Below are 16,265 nucleotides of genomic sequence, written 5' to 3'. Positions count from 1 at the left end.
AAGAGACTCCGATGTACATAGAAGACCTTACCGTTTAAGAGGTAACCATAGAAACGATGGAACCCACTGTTCCTATTTATTATATTTACTGCTTTTTTATTTACTATGTTTTATAGTATCAATACAATTTCTTATTTCTAAGTGAGAAGTCTAGAAAAAAAAAATTGTGGTTGGGAAGGTTATAGTAGCAAAAGCCATTGGAATTTTTATTTTATGCATTGGAAGAATCCGTTTTCTTATTAATAGACTAGAAAAAGGAATGACAAAACTGAAAGAAAAGAAATCAATTAGTTATTCATCAAAGTTTCATTAAGTCAATGACTAGAATTAAATGAGGATATATAACTCGAAGACGTAGAACAAAAATTCTTTTATTTGCATCAAGCTTTCGAGGGGCTCATTCATATGTAATTTTTGTTAAGAATATTTAATTGTATATGATTTAGTTACCTTAACTTGAATATTTGATTTGTAGCAAATCGGGTAACAACTTCCCTTGATTGTAAATATATCTAATGCATCAACCACTCTATAAATAAGATGGTCACCATAAAAACAATTTGAGTATGCAAAGACACAGCCAAAATTGCACTAGAAAAAAGTCACGAGAAACGTTAGTAGACATAGAATAGCTTTTCTAGGTTGAACCACCATAGCCATTTCTTTCCATCACATTCTTTAAATTATTACTAATCTTTTTCTTCCATTATTTAGCAGTTGACAAAATTCTGAATCAGCCGTCTCAAAAGAAAAGAGTGAGATTACACATAATATTTTCCTAATTGGTACCCTAGCTTCTGAAAGGACAAAAAGAATAGATACCATCCATTCACAGCCTTTAGAAACCATTGAAGAAATAGGAAGCAACCATTAGAGAAACAAAAAAGGGAAAATAACAAGGCGACCACTACTCAATTGTAGTTTTTCTTTCTATACCCTTTAGTCTTTTTGTATTTTCATTTTCCATTTTAGATTTTGTAAAGCAATGGATGGATTGATTTTGAGTATTTTTTTTTAGAATGAACTAATTTTTTTTTTGTACCTAGAAGTTGTATTAATGAACCCTAGTTCATGAATTTTGATTGATGTTGTAGGGATATTTTTGGCTATTAATGATTTATTCATTTAACGGTATTTAATGTTAATTATTTATTTTTGCTTGATCACCAATTATAGATTACTAAGCTAATCTTGATTATGAAAAGGTTAGGATCAATAGAATAATATATGATGCATGAATGTAATTTTAGTTAAATGTGATTTGTAGATGGTCTAGAGATACACTTTACTTTGTATAATCCATAGCGTTCATGATTCTAGATCTGCATAAGAATATACTTTTTAGTGAGGGAGTCCATCACATGATGGTTTGGAAGAATATCATGTGCAATTATATGATTTCCAATTGATTGTGTACACTTTGCACATCAAGAAAATATCACAACGAAGAGCACACTAAACTTTAAAGAACATTTTAAGAATTCTTTCAAGAGAATATATGATTTTGACTTTGGAGACATGGCCTAATAAATACAAATTATCTGAATCTCCTAGTATTTGATCATAACACTGTACACATGTCAGCTAACAAAACCCTATGTTTGACCAAGAGGTTATAATAGGAAAAAAAATCTACTGTCCTTAATTTACTGTTCCCTCCTTGTCTCACCAATTATTTTGAGACACATCATCTATTAACTTAATAGCTGATTAAATTTATTGATAACGTTAAAATGAATTAACAGAGCTTCTTAATTCTCTCTCCTCAATTAATGTTAAATTATCTCTCCATGAAAAATAATAATTATAATTTAATGTTGTATTTTTTTTTACTGTATAATAGCAAAAAAATTAGTTTTTCTTTAAATATTAGATTAATTATAGCATATCTTCTATTTAGAACATATATAAATTAACATACTTTTTGTTTTGGTTAAGATAATGAATATTGATATAGATGATATGAAAGGACAATCTAACAATCAAAGTATTAAAGATCAAGAAGTTACAATTAATGGTGTAGTAAAATGAAAACATTCATTCCAACATTCCTGATAAAGACATACCAAAGGTTAGTATGGAATTTGAAACCGAAGAACATGCTTACAATTTTTATAATGTTTATGCTTATAAAGTTGGCTTTAGGATACGAAGAAGCAAAGGGAATAAGGATAATAAAGATGGAAAAATAAAAGATAGAAATTTTTGTTGCTCATGTGAAGGCTTTCCCAAAAAAGATAAACGATATGATAATGTGAAATGTCATTGTGCTGAAACAAGGTTTGGTTGTTTAGCGAGGATGAAGATAAAACTTCATCAATTTGGAAACTATCAAGTTGTTGAATTTTATGCAGAGCATACACATATGACTTCAAGCCATAGTAAGAGCAACTTACATAGGTCAGAAAGAAGAATAACCCCTGCTTAAGCATCTAAAATTGAATTGGCTAAGAATTTAGGGATTTCTCCTAAAGCTAGTATGGAACTAATGATTAGGTGAGCTGGTGGAATCTTGGATTTATTTTAGATGATTGTAGGAATTATATACGCACCAAAAGAACAATTCAAATGCCTGCAGGAGATACAAGTGTTGTTCTTGAATATCTTCAACAAATGAAATCAAAAGATTCTAATTTTTTTATGCTTTGCATGTAGTGGACAAAGATGATCTATTAACCAATATTTTTTTGGGCAGATGCACACATGATGGCATCATACCATAACTTTGGTGATGTTGCTTGCTTTGACACAATCTACCAAAAAAATCATGATTGTTGGGCTTTTGCTATGTTTGTTGGGGGTAAATCATCATAAACAAACCACCATATGCGGGGCTGCATTGTTATATAGTGAAATTACTGCAACATTTATGTGGTTATTTGATATTTTTGTTGAAGCAATGTCAAGGAGAAAACCAAAAACTATTCTTACTGATCAAGATGCAACAATGACAAAGGCATTAAGATCCCAATGGCCAAAAATATCATCGCTTATGCATTTGGCATATGTATCAAAATGCAGCAAAACACCTAAGTAATGTTTTTGAAAGATTTTCGTGAGTTTGTACTGATTTTGGAAATTGCATATATGAAGATGGTGAAGAATGTGAATTCATTGAGGGTTGGGGAAACATGCTTGGGATATATATTCTTGAAAATAATGATTGGTTGGCAAAACAGTTCGAGTTGAAGAAGAAGTGGGCACTAGTATATCTAAGAGAGACCTTTTGTGCAAATAGGACTACTACTCAACGAAGTGAAAGCATGAATAATGTACTTAAAATGTATGTTAGCTATCAACACACTATGTTGCATTTTTTTGAACATATTGAGAGGTTGATTGGTGATTGTCTTTATGAAGAGTTAAAAGCAGACTTTAGAGTAAGTCAACGAAATTTAGCACCATCTTTCCCAATTGAAATTTTGAGTCATGCAACAGCTGTGTATCCCACTGCAGTGTTGAGAATGTTTGAGGTTGAGTTTTCAAAGGCTTATAATTGTGCTATGGAACTTCGTACTGAGCTAGGAATAGTGGCAGAGTATAAGCTTACTAGTGGTAAGTATTTTCACCATATAGTTAAATATGACTCATAAGTTAATGTAGTGATATGTAGTTGCAAGAAATTTGAGTTTGCACGAATATTGTGCTCACATATTCTTAAAGCCTTTTCCTTTCGTAATGTTGCAAAAATACCATCTCAATAAATTTTAAAGAGGTGGACAAAGCATGCGAAGATGATAGTTACAGGTAGTACATCTGAGATTAAACATGGAGATGATCCTAAAGCATGTTTGACAATACGTTATCAAGATTTGTCCAGATCTTACACTCATATTGTAACAAGAGCATCAGAAACTGAAAAAGCCTATAAAGTTCCTAGAGATGACTTTAAAAGACTTTGTGATGATGTTGATACATGTTTGAGAGAAGAAAGAGTTGAAAGTAAAGATGAAAGTCATACTACTAGTGGAATTGATACAACAATAAAAGGTATAAAAGCAAATAATAAGAGAATTTGTGGTAGCTCTTCACGTCCAAAGAATTTTATTAAGAAGATGCGTAAGAAAACCAAAGTTTCCAAAAAAAAAATTCTATGAAATGGGTACATATTCTTGATTTTTTTTACTTTATGTTTTCAATTATATAATTTTACAACATTAAAATTTACATATTTTATCCTAAAGGTTTCACTAGACTTTATCAGCAATGATCAAGTCAATAACTTTATGTCACCTTCTCAACCAGAATTGTCATTCTCCACAACTTTATTTAATTTTAACCATGTAATATATTATATTTTTTATTAACTTATTTTATAAAGAGTTATGCTTATACATAGATAAGATTATATTTTATTTTCTACAGATAGGTAGGAAACCTGAAAATTCAAGTATAAGAACATGCATGACTGAATTACTCTTATAGGTATATTTCTTTTTTGAAAGGTAAGGAAATTTACATTAATAGGTAAACCAGACATAATTTATTATATGAAGATATTGCTCATACATCATGATCAACAATAATAGGCTTATCAAGCCGTATACAATAAAAAGGAAGAAAACCCTAACAACTACCCCAACTAGAGGTCTAATAAGCCGCCAACTATCGAGCATCAAAAGAGTGTGAGATAAACTAGGCTTCCAAACCAAATGAGTATATGATAGATTTATTCCACTAATGAAAATCAGCAAAAAGTCTTCCAATAAAAATTGGGAAAAAACAAACCCATTATTCAAATAAGAAATAAGGGCAACATAGCAATGAACAACTATGCTCATGAAACTCGACTCAAGAGAATGATAATTCACAAAGCACAGGGTCAATAAAAGATAGAGATCGAGGACTCCCCCGACTCTGAAGGCGAAGGGAAGCATGATCGAGATCCCTGCATAAGCAAGCTGAGCAACTTGATGAAACACCAACCACCCAAAAGGACATACAACCCAAACACCGAAAATAAACATGTACCAAAAAAATAAGCTTCACCAAAAGAACCATGGATCCCCGCAAAGGAACAATGGACCGATGAAGGGTGAACAACACCATTATTAATTAAAAGTAACACATACAAAATAAAAGTAAATAAACAACAAGGCATATTAAATAAAAAGACAATAACCTCTTCACACCATACCATCCCATCCCATCACCACCCGCCCCCAATTCAACCCAAAACGTTAAACCCCATCGGCAGCACAACCCACCAGCGCGCGGAGCAGAACCCGACCACCCTCGCGAGATAGCCACGGATGAAGACGACTGGAGAAGGAGAAGACTAGGCAAGAACCAATAACGGTGGATCAATGTAGGAGAAAGATAGGCGAAGAGGTTGCTTGCAGGATCACTAATAGCCTCTCGGTCGAAGCCTTTCCAAAGCTCACAGGCAGACCAGTGAAGCCCCGTCTGAAAGGAGACTATGTGGCGACAACTAGGGTTTTGGAAGACCCTATGCGAGAGAGAATACAAATAAAGAGAGTTATCTCTTACAAGTATATTGACTTTCATTAATAATCATAAATGATATATTTTTTAATAATTACTTATAAAATTAGAATTATGCATATATAGGCTAGGTCTACATCTATTGAATTTAAAGGTAGCTAATATAAGTTGACATATTTGAAATTTAATTTATAATTGTGATTATGTCATATACTTATTAAATTTGGAGTGCTAAATTTTAATTTATAAAGTTTATTCGGTAATGTCTTATGATTAGATTATAATTTTTATAAAGAACATATATATATATATATTATAATTTGCAACCAACCCAGTATTGTTTTTTATTATGTTATTGGACATGTATTTTTGTTTTCTTTGACAGGTCATTTAACATGTCAAATCAACTCAATTTTTTTTCCTTTTTATATATTAACCAGTTATTTATTATTATGAATAATTAACAAAATATTTGGTGTATGGTATCACTATGCATTATATATGATCTGGAGGGATACTGTATTAAAGATGACATGTGTTTGGTGAAGTTATTGTTGAAAACACATTCCAGAAATTAGGGGCTCACCCAGTTGAGGACAAGGTAAAAAAAAAGTATTTGAATTTTTTATATAAAAAAAGTAATTTGTAGACCATTAGGCATAGTTAATACTCGAACTTATGTCTATTGGGGGAAAAAGATCATACTTAACTATTCATCCAATGACTTTGTTTATTATGATTGGTTATAATTAATATTTAATTTTATGTAAAAACATTCCCATCACTAAAAAAGAGAAATACAGAGTCGTATATTGTTTTTAGAATTAAATTTGTTCTAATTCTCTTCTATATAATCATCTCATTCAGTTTTATCTAAATAAAAATATTTTTTTGATACTTTTATAGTTTCATAAGTATAGATTTAATTTTTTTTAGTTAATTATAAATTGATATAATAATAAAAAAGTTAATAATAGAAGAACTGTTGACAATAACACTCGAAAAATTTGTTGTAATTTATGAATACAAATTATATAAGAAAATTTGTTCTATATTTATTGGATAATTTTATTGATATATATGTGTAATTATAATTTATATATATATATATATATATATATGCATATAAACACAAATTATATATAAAAATTTGTGTTATATTTATTTAATATTTGTAATTATATGTATGGAATGCATATGAATACAAATTATATAAATGTAGGAGCTGAAAAATTGATTTATTATACTAAAATTTTATGACATTGTGTACTTTTTTAAGTAATAATTATGATTTATTCATAATTAAGGCCTGTTCTGTAATTTTTTTTAAATAATTTTCTAATTAAATCATTAAAAAAATGATATCTTGGAAGGAAGTTTCTGCTTGCACTTAGAGACCTCTTGTGGATTTGAACATTAGAATGTTAGGGGGATTTAATTAATCAATTTATGTATTGATTTTGTGGTTTCTAATCCATTTATAGTATTAATTTGATTTCAAATTTGATTGTTTCAGATTGATTGGCTTGGTGGATTGGTGGCTTTGAGTGTTTCAGAAAGTTTAGCTTGGTGACTTTGAGGTATATTATTATAAATTATGTTGATTAAATTCCCACTAATCTGAAGGATTAATTATGGTACATTGTTTTGATGCCTTTTGTTTGGTTAATTTTGTTGTATATTTAGTATATGATTCATACGGTTGACTTTGATGAATATCTGGTTTGGAAATTTGTGTGTTTCATTTCTTAGGCTTTGAGTTGTATGTATCAATGTTATGGAGTTGTGTTTTTTATCAGAGGCTTTGAGTTGTTTTTCCTTGTTCTAATTGTTGAAATTACTAACAAGTAATATTAATAAAGTGTCACCAACTTTAGTTCCATATAGCATAAAACTAACAAGTACTCATCTAAACTATCAAGTTTAGTAACATAAAATTTGGTTTGTTCTGATAGATAAGATATATAGGCCAATAATAACATAATATTATTAACTACATCATATCTAAATTTGGTTTGTTATGATATAGATAGGATAGCCATGAATGACATGTAAGAATCTTCTTTATCTTTTTTCCCTTGAACACCCCATCAGCACAGCAACTGCTCGAACTTTGAGTTTAAGATTTTCCACTAGATTCTCTTGTCTTCCAATTGTAGCCTTAAAAACCTTTAGATCCTGTGCCAGAGTTATACTCTTATTTAGGTTCTTCTATCTTGCTTCTTCCTCATTTAGTCCTTATCAATCATCCCTATTAGCTTTTTGTGAGGTAAAGTTATGTTTTTTATTAGAATACAGATGATTAATCCATAGGGGAGTGTTAGATCTTGAACTGTTTCTTGCTGTTACTGAGTACACAGTAACTACCCTTTTTGACCCTTAAGATCATGGTGTTAGTAAATGTCAATAGGTCACATCACAAGTCCAGGCAGATTAATTAGGTTGGTAACGGTACTATTCTTGCAAACTCTGGATAAGATTTCCTGTGGAACACTTGGTTCAACTTTGCAATGGTAAAGAAAGAACACTCAAAAATCCATATATGCAAGGAAGAGCAACTACCCTCTTACCCTCTTATGACCTATATATACACTATTGTTATAAGATCTTCAAAACAATAGTGTATATATAGGTCATAAGTCTAGGGAGAGACATATTTGGTTCAAAAGAACACTAAAAAATCCATACTTCCAAGGAAGAGCAACTGCCCTCTTAACAATAAGTTTTTCAAAACAATAGTTTAAATTGTAAATATATATGGTCATAACTCAAGTCTAGGCAAATTTTATAGGTTGGACACCCTCGATAATCTGAGTTCTTGCAAATTCTAGATCAGATTTCTTGTGGAATCAATGGTCCAATATCTTGAACAGCTTTTGCATAATAACACATATGCCTCTTAAAACACTTTTTTGTAATGGAAATGTGGACAAAACTGATCTTATTACAAAAATCACAGATGAGGAACACATGCATTACTCTTACAAAGGGATACAAAAAAACAAGACCCACGTTTTTTTACAAATCCTGGCCAACGAAGACTTGAAAATGCAATCTCAATACATAATAATACCTAATCCAGAGAGTATATCCCTTCCAGCTGTTACTTAAGGATAACAACTTAAAAAGAGACATATAACAACTATTATTCCTAGTTTGCCTTGGCTGTGTTTTGCTAAGCAACAACATAAATGCAAATAACTCATTCACCAGTTTATCTATGGCTTCGTATGTCTCCTTGTCTGATAAAAATTTATGCCTCGACTTTAGTATATAAGCAATTGTGACAGATAAAAATTTGATATGAAAGTTTAGTTGATTCACGAGAAAGTGATATATTCCTTAAGTTTAGTTGTTTTTAGATAGCAAATATATGACATAAATCTAATTTCTTTTTGTTGTTTTGGAAATGGTTGTTTCTTTTGGAATAGTCTTGTATTTGCATTTAGAATTCTTATTGAATCCTTAGGTCTCACTTAGATGGCTAGTGTTGGCAAGTGTTGATAATGAAGTTTTTATTATTGAGAATAATAATGAGGCTTTTGTTTGGACTCAAAGGCATGAAGAAATGATTCATGTTTGTGATGGAATTGCTGATCATATATGGAGAACTAGTCGACGATAGTGAGATTTAGTAAATACATTAGTTGATTGTTATGACTCGTTTAATACTTTAATTTAAGTTTAGACAATTATCAGTTCATACGTTTTTATTTTACTATGTAGACTTTATTGATTTTGTGTTATCTCATTGATATATATTAAGTTTTGAAATTTGAGATTAATTGGATATTATTAATATGATTTTTTTTTCTATAATTTTTTTATTTTTTATTTTAAAATAATAAATAGTGGTCACAAAAAATATTTTTATTTTTTAGTTTAGAAAATGAAAATAAAAAATAAAATTTCAAAAAAAAAAATGCTTACCAAACATGTTTTTGATTTTTAAACAAAAAATAAAAATAAAAGTTACCAAACACATTTTTATTTTTATTTATATTTAAAAAAAACGTAAAACAAAAATGGTTACCAAACGCATTTTTATTTTATAAAAATAAAAAAATATAAAACAAAAATATATTTTTATTTTTGAGTTAAAAAAATTTAAAATTAAAAATTTGACCAAAAGCAACCTAATATTTACAAAAAGTAGTCTTCATAATTTTTTTAAAAAAAATTTAGTATATTATATTATTTTTTCCAAAAATAAATTTTGCGGCCACTTAGAGCAACTCCAATGCATGGTAGCTTAAGTTGTCAAATCACAATTATTTTATTAAGCTTAACCAATCAAAAAACAGATAAAAAAAAAATATTGAAGGCAACGTTGCCCATCAGTGACAGCGTTCCCAATTTTCTTTTAAAACCATCTATCCACCTCATTTAATATACCCCATCTAACAAACTTTTTCCTAAAGCAACTCCGTGCAATAAATGCTATCTATCTTCTATCCTTGAACTAAAACGATCTTGAGAGCAATAATATTCATGTCATTTTCTATTTTGTTTTTATTTCCAAAAACATTAATAATTTTTTGTCGTTTAACGTGACTAATTACTAAAACAATTAGGACTTTTAATGAATTTTAACTAACTTTTCATACCCCCATATTATTGTCAAAGTTAAATTGAGACTATTTTTCTTTTAAAAATAAATTTATATTATTATTATTATTTAGGGAGAGAATTTAACAATAATTGGGGAGAGAGAATTAGGGACTCATTTAATTTAACTTTATCAAACAAGAGGTATCTCAAAATAAGTATCTCATTTTCCTAAAGGGGGCAGGTTGCATGGTGCGTGCAGTATAAATAAATTTTGATATAATAATAATAATAATAATAATAATAAATTGATTGGGTTACGATAGCGATAATGAATAATTACGTTCGTACCTGCAGATGGGATCTCAACGGCAAACTCAGTGTAACAAAAAACGGAAAGCAAAGCGGAAAAACCGGCAACGAGGTAGGATAGGACGATGGCGGGGCCAGCAGATTCCTTGGCTTCCACTCCGGTCAGAACGAATACTCCGGCGCCGATCACCCCTCCCATCCCTAACCATAACATGTCCCACCAATTCAGTATCTTCTTCATCTCGTTCTCGCTCCGACTCTTCATCTCCACCAGCTCCGTTTGTCCATGGATCGGCTCACCATCCGATCCCTTAACCGCTTCGGAGTCTCTTTCAGGGCTTTTACATAATGGCCCCAGCTCTTGAACGACTCCTCGGGGAAGAAATCGTCTTTCGCAAATCAACATCCTCTTCTCCTCTTCACGCCTCCACCTTCTACGGCTTCAACTTCCATCCTCTGAGTATTTTGAATTGCTCAGCCTCTGTTTGTTTTCCGAGAAAATTTGAGAAAGGAAGGAGGATCTCTACATGCGTATTCATATATATATATAACACTAATCACAAGTGTGGAGGCTTGATCGATACTGGTTTTTAAAGCAACACGACTATCACAATCGATTCTACCTTATCGGAAAGTAAGCAATAGATGGAAGACAATAATTGACTATAAATAGTAGCATAGCAGGGGACTAAGGAGTAAGGAAAAGTTTAATGAGAAAATTAAGTGAAGATAATCTTACCCTTTAGTGATATTCTTTCTACCTATGTGTTTGAAGGATCTTGATTCGTCAGTTGTGAAAATTAGATTGCTCGGACACACTATTTTGATAGGGGAATAGGGGATCTTGTTTCGTGACGTGAATCGCTTGATATAGTTTTACTTTGTTGAATTTTCAAATTGACTCCCAAGCCTTGGTCAGGTCGTCAATTCAGTAATAAGTATCATTCATGTAGTTGTGACAGTAGTTATTGTCATATAATTCTACCAAATTATTTATATTTATCAGGAAATACACATATAATAATATGTGTATATATAAAGATATATATTTTTTTTTTTTAAAAATGCTATACTTAAGGCGTGGAAACATTTGTGATTTGTCTGGTAAATTAAGTCGTAAATTGTATGAACTTTGACATAAAAATAGTTATGAATACAAATTTCTATGTGAAGAGAGAGGATAGGAATTTGGGAGAGAATATTCAAAATGATATATTTGTGTATTCTGTTATTTACAAATGAAGATAAGTACAAGAATATATATGTACATCCAAGCCAATGAAAACTATACATGTGGCTGGTATAACAAAGATATAATGGTATACAAAATATACACAAAATAACTATGGTTTATCATCCCCTCAAGCTCAAGGGGCTGGTGAGAACGTTGAGCTTGGTGCGTAGAGAGGAAAAAGAGCTCGCAGGCAGAGGCTTCGTGAGGCCGTCAGCGAGTTGCTCGTCAAAGGAAACAAATTGAACAATCAGCAAGTTAGCAGCTACATGTTCACGGACGAAGTGAAAATCAATTTCCACATGCTTGGTGCGAGCATGGAGAATCAGGTTGGCGGTGAGATAGGTAGCACTTAAGTTATCACAAAACAATGTCGGAGTAGATGAGGAGACGACTCCTAAATCAGCAAGGACTGTTTCTAGCCAAGTGAGTTCAGCAGTACCATTGGCAATGCTACAATATTCAGCCTCAGTGCTGGAGCGAGAAATGACCTTTTGCTTCGATGAAGACCAAGAAATAAGATTACCCCGAAGAAAGATGCAATACCCACTTGTGCTACGATGATCGTTCGGGCAAGAAGCCCAATCGACATCTGTATAACATTGCAGTGAATAATCAGAAGTGCGATGAAAGTGAAGACCAAAGTGAGGAGTGCCTTTGAGATACTGTAAAAGACGTTTCACATCCAACCAATGAACATCAGTAGGAGTATGCATGAATTGACAAAGCTTGTTCACGGCATAAGCAATATCCGGGCGAGTTAAAGTACAATATTGCAAAGCCCCAACGACACTGCGATATTCTGAGCCATCAGATAATGGAGAACCATCATGAATAGACAAAGTGGAGCCCGAAACCATAGGAGTGGCTACTGGTTTGGTATCCAAGAGAGCTGTACGGTAGAGGAGATCATAAATATACTTAGTCTGGCACAAATGAAGACTCGTGGAAGACCTGGTAACTTCAAGCCCAAGAAAATAATGCAAGTCCCCAAGGTCTTTGATGGCAAAGTGAGACTGAAGCCGAGAGAGCAAAGTTTCAAGATGACTGAATTTGTTGCTAGTAACCAATATATCATCTACATAAATCAGTAGCACAATGATACAATCATGAGAGCGATAAATGAACATGCTAGAGTCACTCTTGGAAGCCGCATACCCCAAAGAAAGAAAAGTTGAAGTCAATTTGGAGAACCAAGCACGAGGAGATTGTTTTAGGCCATAGATTGACTTAAGCAACTTACAGACATGATGAGGTTTGGTGGGGTCAATGAAGCCAGGGGGTTGTTGCATGTACACATCCTCAATGAGATCGCCATGAAGAAAGGCATTAGAGACATCAAGTTGACGAATGGGCCAATCCATGTTGAGGGCAAAGTGAAGCACAACCCGAATAGTAGCTGCCTTTACAACCGGGCTAAAGGTATCAAAGTAGTCCAAACCCTCCGTTTGATGATAACCCTTGGCCACAAGGCGGGCCTTATAACTGTCAATGGAACCATCAGCTTTTAACTTTAGTCAATAAACCCATTTACAGCTCACAATCTTAGCGGATGGCGGAGGAGGTACTAAAATCCAAGTAGAGTTGTGCTGAAGGGAAGAAAATTCTTGTGCCATAGCATCCTGCCAATCTTTGGATTTAGAAGTTTGCACATAAGTGGAGGGTTCAACAACAACACTTGTGTACACACTCAAATACAACTTAGGTTTGTGAATGCCCACCTCAGAGAGAGTAATCATAGGATGGTGGTTAGTAGTAGAAGAAGATAAGACAATATCAGGGCCATTTAAATCTACCACTAATGGAGGAGAAGGAGGAGAAGATGACAGAGTGAGAGGGGCAGAAGCAGCGGAAGAAGGAGAAGAAGATGGAGGAATAGGGTCAGGGGAATCAGAAGCGGGAGAAGGAGGAGGAGAAGAAGACAGAAGAGAAGGAGAGGAAGGGGAAGGAGCATAAGTAGGAGAGGGAAAAGAAGAGCTAGAAGGTAGGAAGGAGGATATGAGAGGGACAACGGAAGTAGAGGCGGAAGAGGGAGGAGAGGAGGAAGGAGAGTAAAATGGATAGGCATGTTCATTAAAGACTACATGGTGGGAAACATAAACACGACTAGTGTCTTTATCAAGACAAAGGTAGCCCTTATGGTGAGTGCTATACCCAAGAAACACGCACGGTTTGGACCGTAATTGCAATTTATGATCTGTGTAAGGGCGCAAAAAAGGGAAACACAAACATCCAAACACCCGAAGGTGCGAATATGAAGGTGTTTATCATAGAGGACATGGTAAGGAGAGAAGGCAGTAAGGACATGCGTAGGCATACGGTTTATCAAGTAAATGGTTGTTTGAAAAGCATAGGACCAATAGGAAAGGAGCATATGATAGTGAGCAAGTAAGGTAAGCCCCGTTTCCACAACATGGCGATTTTTGCGTTCCGCACGCCCATTTTGAGCAGCGGTATGTGGGCAAGAAAACCGGTGATGAACACCAAGGTTGGTGAGATAAAGGAGTAAGGGGCGGAATTCACCACCACCATCTGTTTGTACTGTTTTTATTTTTGTATTAAATTGATGTTCAACCATGGTTTGAAATTGAATAAAAGTAGAATAAGTTTGATCTTTAGAAGAGAGAAAATAAATCCAAGAGAAACGAGAATAATCATCAATGAGAAGGAAAAAATAACAAAAGCCATTCACTGATGTAATAGGGGTAGCACCCCAAAGGTCCATATGTATTAAGTCAAAAGGTTTTACAACTCTTGAGTTTGACAACGAAAAAGGAAGACGATGGCTCTTGGCCAAATGACAAGAATTACAAAAGGAAAAACTATTGTCTGAAGAGATATGGCAAGAACGAAGAACTTGGCGAACAATGGGAGGAGCAGGATGACCAAGGTGATGGTGCCAAACAGTGGTGTTTGTGGTGCGAGCCAAGAAAAGCTGAGGAGGTGTGTTACTGGAAGGTGGCTGAGAGGCTGGAAGTGTGACACGATAGAGGCCATTTTCAAGAAGACCTTAAATGAGAGTATGCTTTGAGACCTGGTGTATAACAAGAAAATGAGAAGGGTAAAATTCAACAAAGGCGTGTTATCTCGACAAAGCTTAGTGACATTGATAAGATTATGAGTAATTGCAGGAGAATGCATAACATGTTTAAGAGAAACAGTAGAAGGTAGGGAAGAGTTAGAAAATAGATTTAAATGACCAACATGAGATATTGGAAGAGTCTTACCATCCCCTACCATAACCTGATTCGAGCCAGTATATGGTGAGGCAACCTCCAATTGGCCAACATCGGGAGTGAAATGATGGGTGGCCCCTGAGTCCATAAACCAAGATGGATCGCCCACAGTAGATGCAGTAGCATGAAGACCAACCGTAGTAGAAGAGGTGGGAAAGTCTGGAGTAAAAGTAAGGGACATGTTGAAATTACGAGGCTGTGTTTGGGGTTGATATTGAAGGTTCAAGTGATGGTAACAAAGAGTAGCAGTATGTTCGTGTTTATTACATATCTGGCACTGAGGTTTGGACCCCGAGGGAACTGAGGAGAGAGGTGGTAGCCACTATGAGGCATTAGGTCGAGCAGGGTCTACCAAGAATGCCAGAATGGTGGGAGAAGGGTCGTGGTTGAGAGGAGAACGTAAAAGCAGAGTATGGAGAAGGATGAGAAGGCTGGGGAATGGGTTTATGATATCGGGGATGGGAGTGAATTGAGTGTGGTGTATTTGTGTGGACTCTAGCAAAATTGGCTTGGAGATTGGCTAGTTGGGAGGCAGAGTTTTGACGTTCAAGACGAGAATCGAACTGAAGAAGAAGGCTATGGAGTTCTTCAATGCTGGGTTTCTGTGGACGCATAAGACAGATGAAATAAAGGAATCATAGGCTTGGTCCAAACCATTGAGTAGATAAATTTGATGATCGACTCGAGAGACTGGTTCACCTAGTGCAGCAAGTGTATTACAAAGAGATTTGAGTTTGAGAAGAAACTCACGGACGGAGAGGCCTCCCTTTTTGAGTGTTTACAAAGAAGTACGAAGCTCTGAGATTTGAGACATGGACCCTGAAATATAGATCTCCTCCAGTGCTTTCCAGATCTGTTGTGCCGTAGTATAGGTGACGATTTGAACAAGCATATTCTCACTCAAGGAGGCATATAACCAACTCATAAGAAGACGATTGTATCTCTGCCACTGGGTGTATTCCGGATTACGCTGAGAAGGGTCATCGGTGGAGTACTTTGCTGGGCAACGTCGAGAGCCATCCAAGAACTCCTCGAGACCATTAGCAACCACAATGTTCAGAAGCTGATTTTTCTAAACAAGAAAATTGGTATCATCTAATTTCACAGTAAGATCTTGAGTGAAAGAGGGGAAGGAAGAGTGAGTAGAGGAAGAAGAAGTGGGGAAGGTATTTGGAGTGAAGGGAGCTGGAGCCGTGTTGGTCACTGCCGGTGAGGAGGAAGAAGAAAGAACAGGGGAAGAGGCCATCGGTGGCTCTGATGCCATGAAGAGAGAGGAGAGGAATTTGGGAGAGAATATTCAAAATGATATATTCGTGTATTCTGTTATTTACAAATGAAGATAAGTACAAGAATATATATGTACATCCAAGCCAATGAAAACTATACATGTGGTTGGTATAACAAAGATATAACAGTATACAAAATATACACAAAATAACTATGGTTTATCACTATGTAGTCAAATATATTAAGCTATTAATCTTGTCATTTGT

The 16,265-nt window shown here is 34.0% G+C and overlaps 1 pseudogene; it reads right to left on the bottom strand.

Moving 5' to 3' along the window:
* LOC133801185 (cationic amino acid transporter 1-like) overlaps positions 1–11,038 on the bottom strand; it is a 76,187-nt pseudogene extending 65,149 nt beyond the window's left edge.
* Between the last annotated feature and the right edge of the window lie 5,227 nt (positions 11,039–16,265).

Source organism: Humulus lupulus, chromosome 9, assembly GCF_963169125.1.
Source record: "Humulus lupulus chromosome 9, drHumLupu1.1, whole genome shotgun sequence".
NCBI lineage: Eukaryota > Viridiplantae > Streptophyta > Magnoliopsida > Rosales > Cannabaceae > Humulus > Humulus lupulus.
Note: the sequence above shows the minus strand (reverse complement) of the source record. Positions and strands in the feature narration are given on the sequence as shown.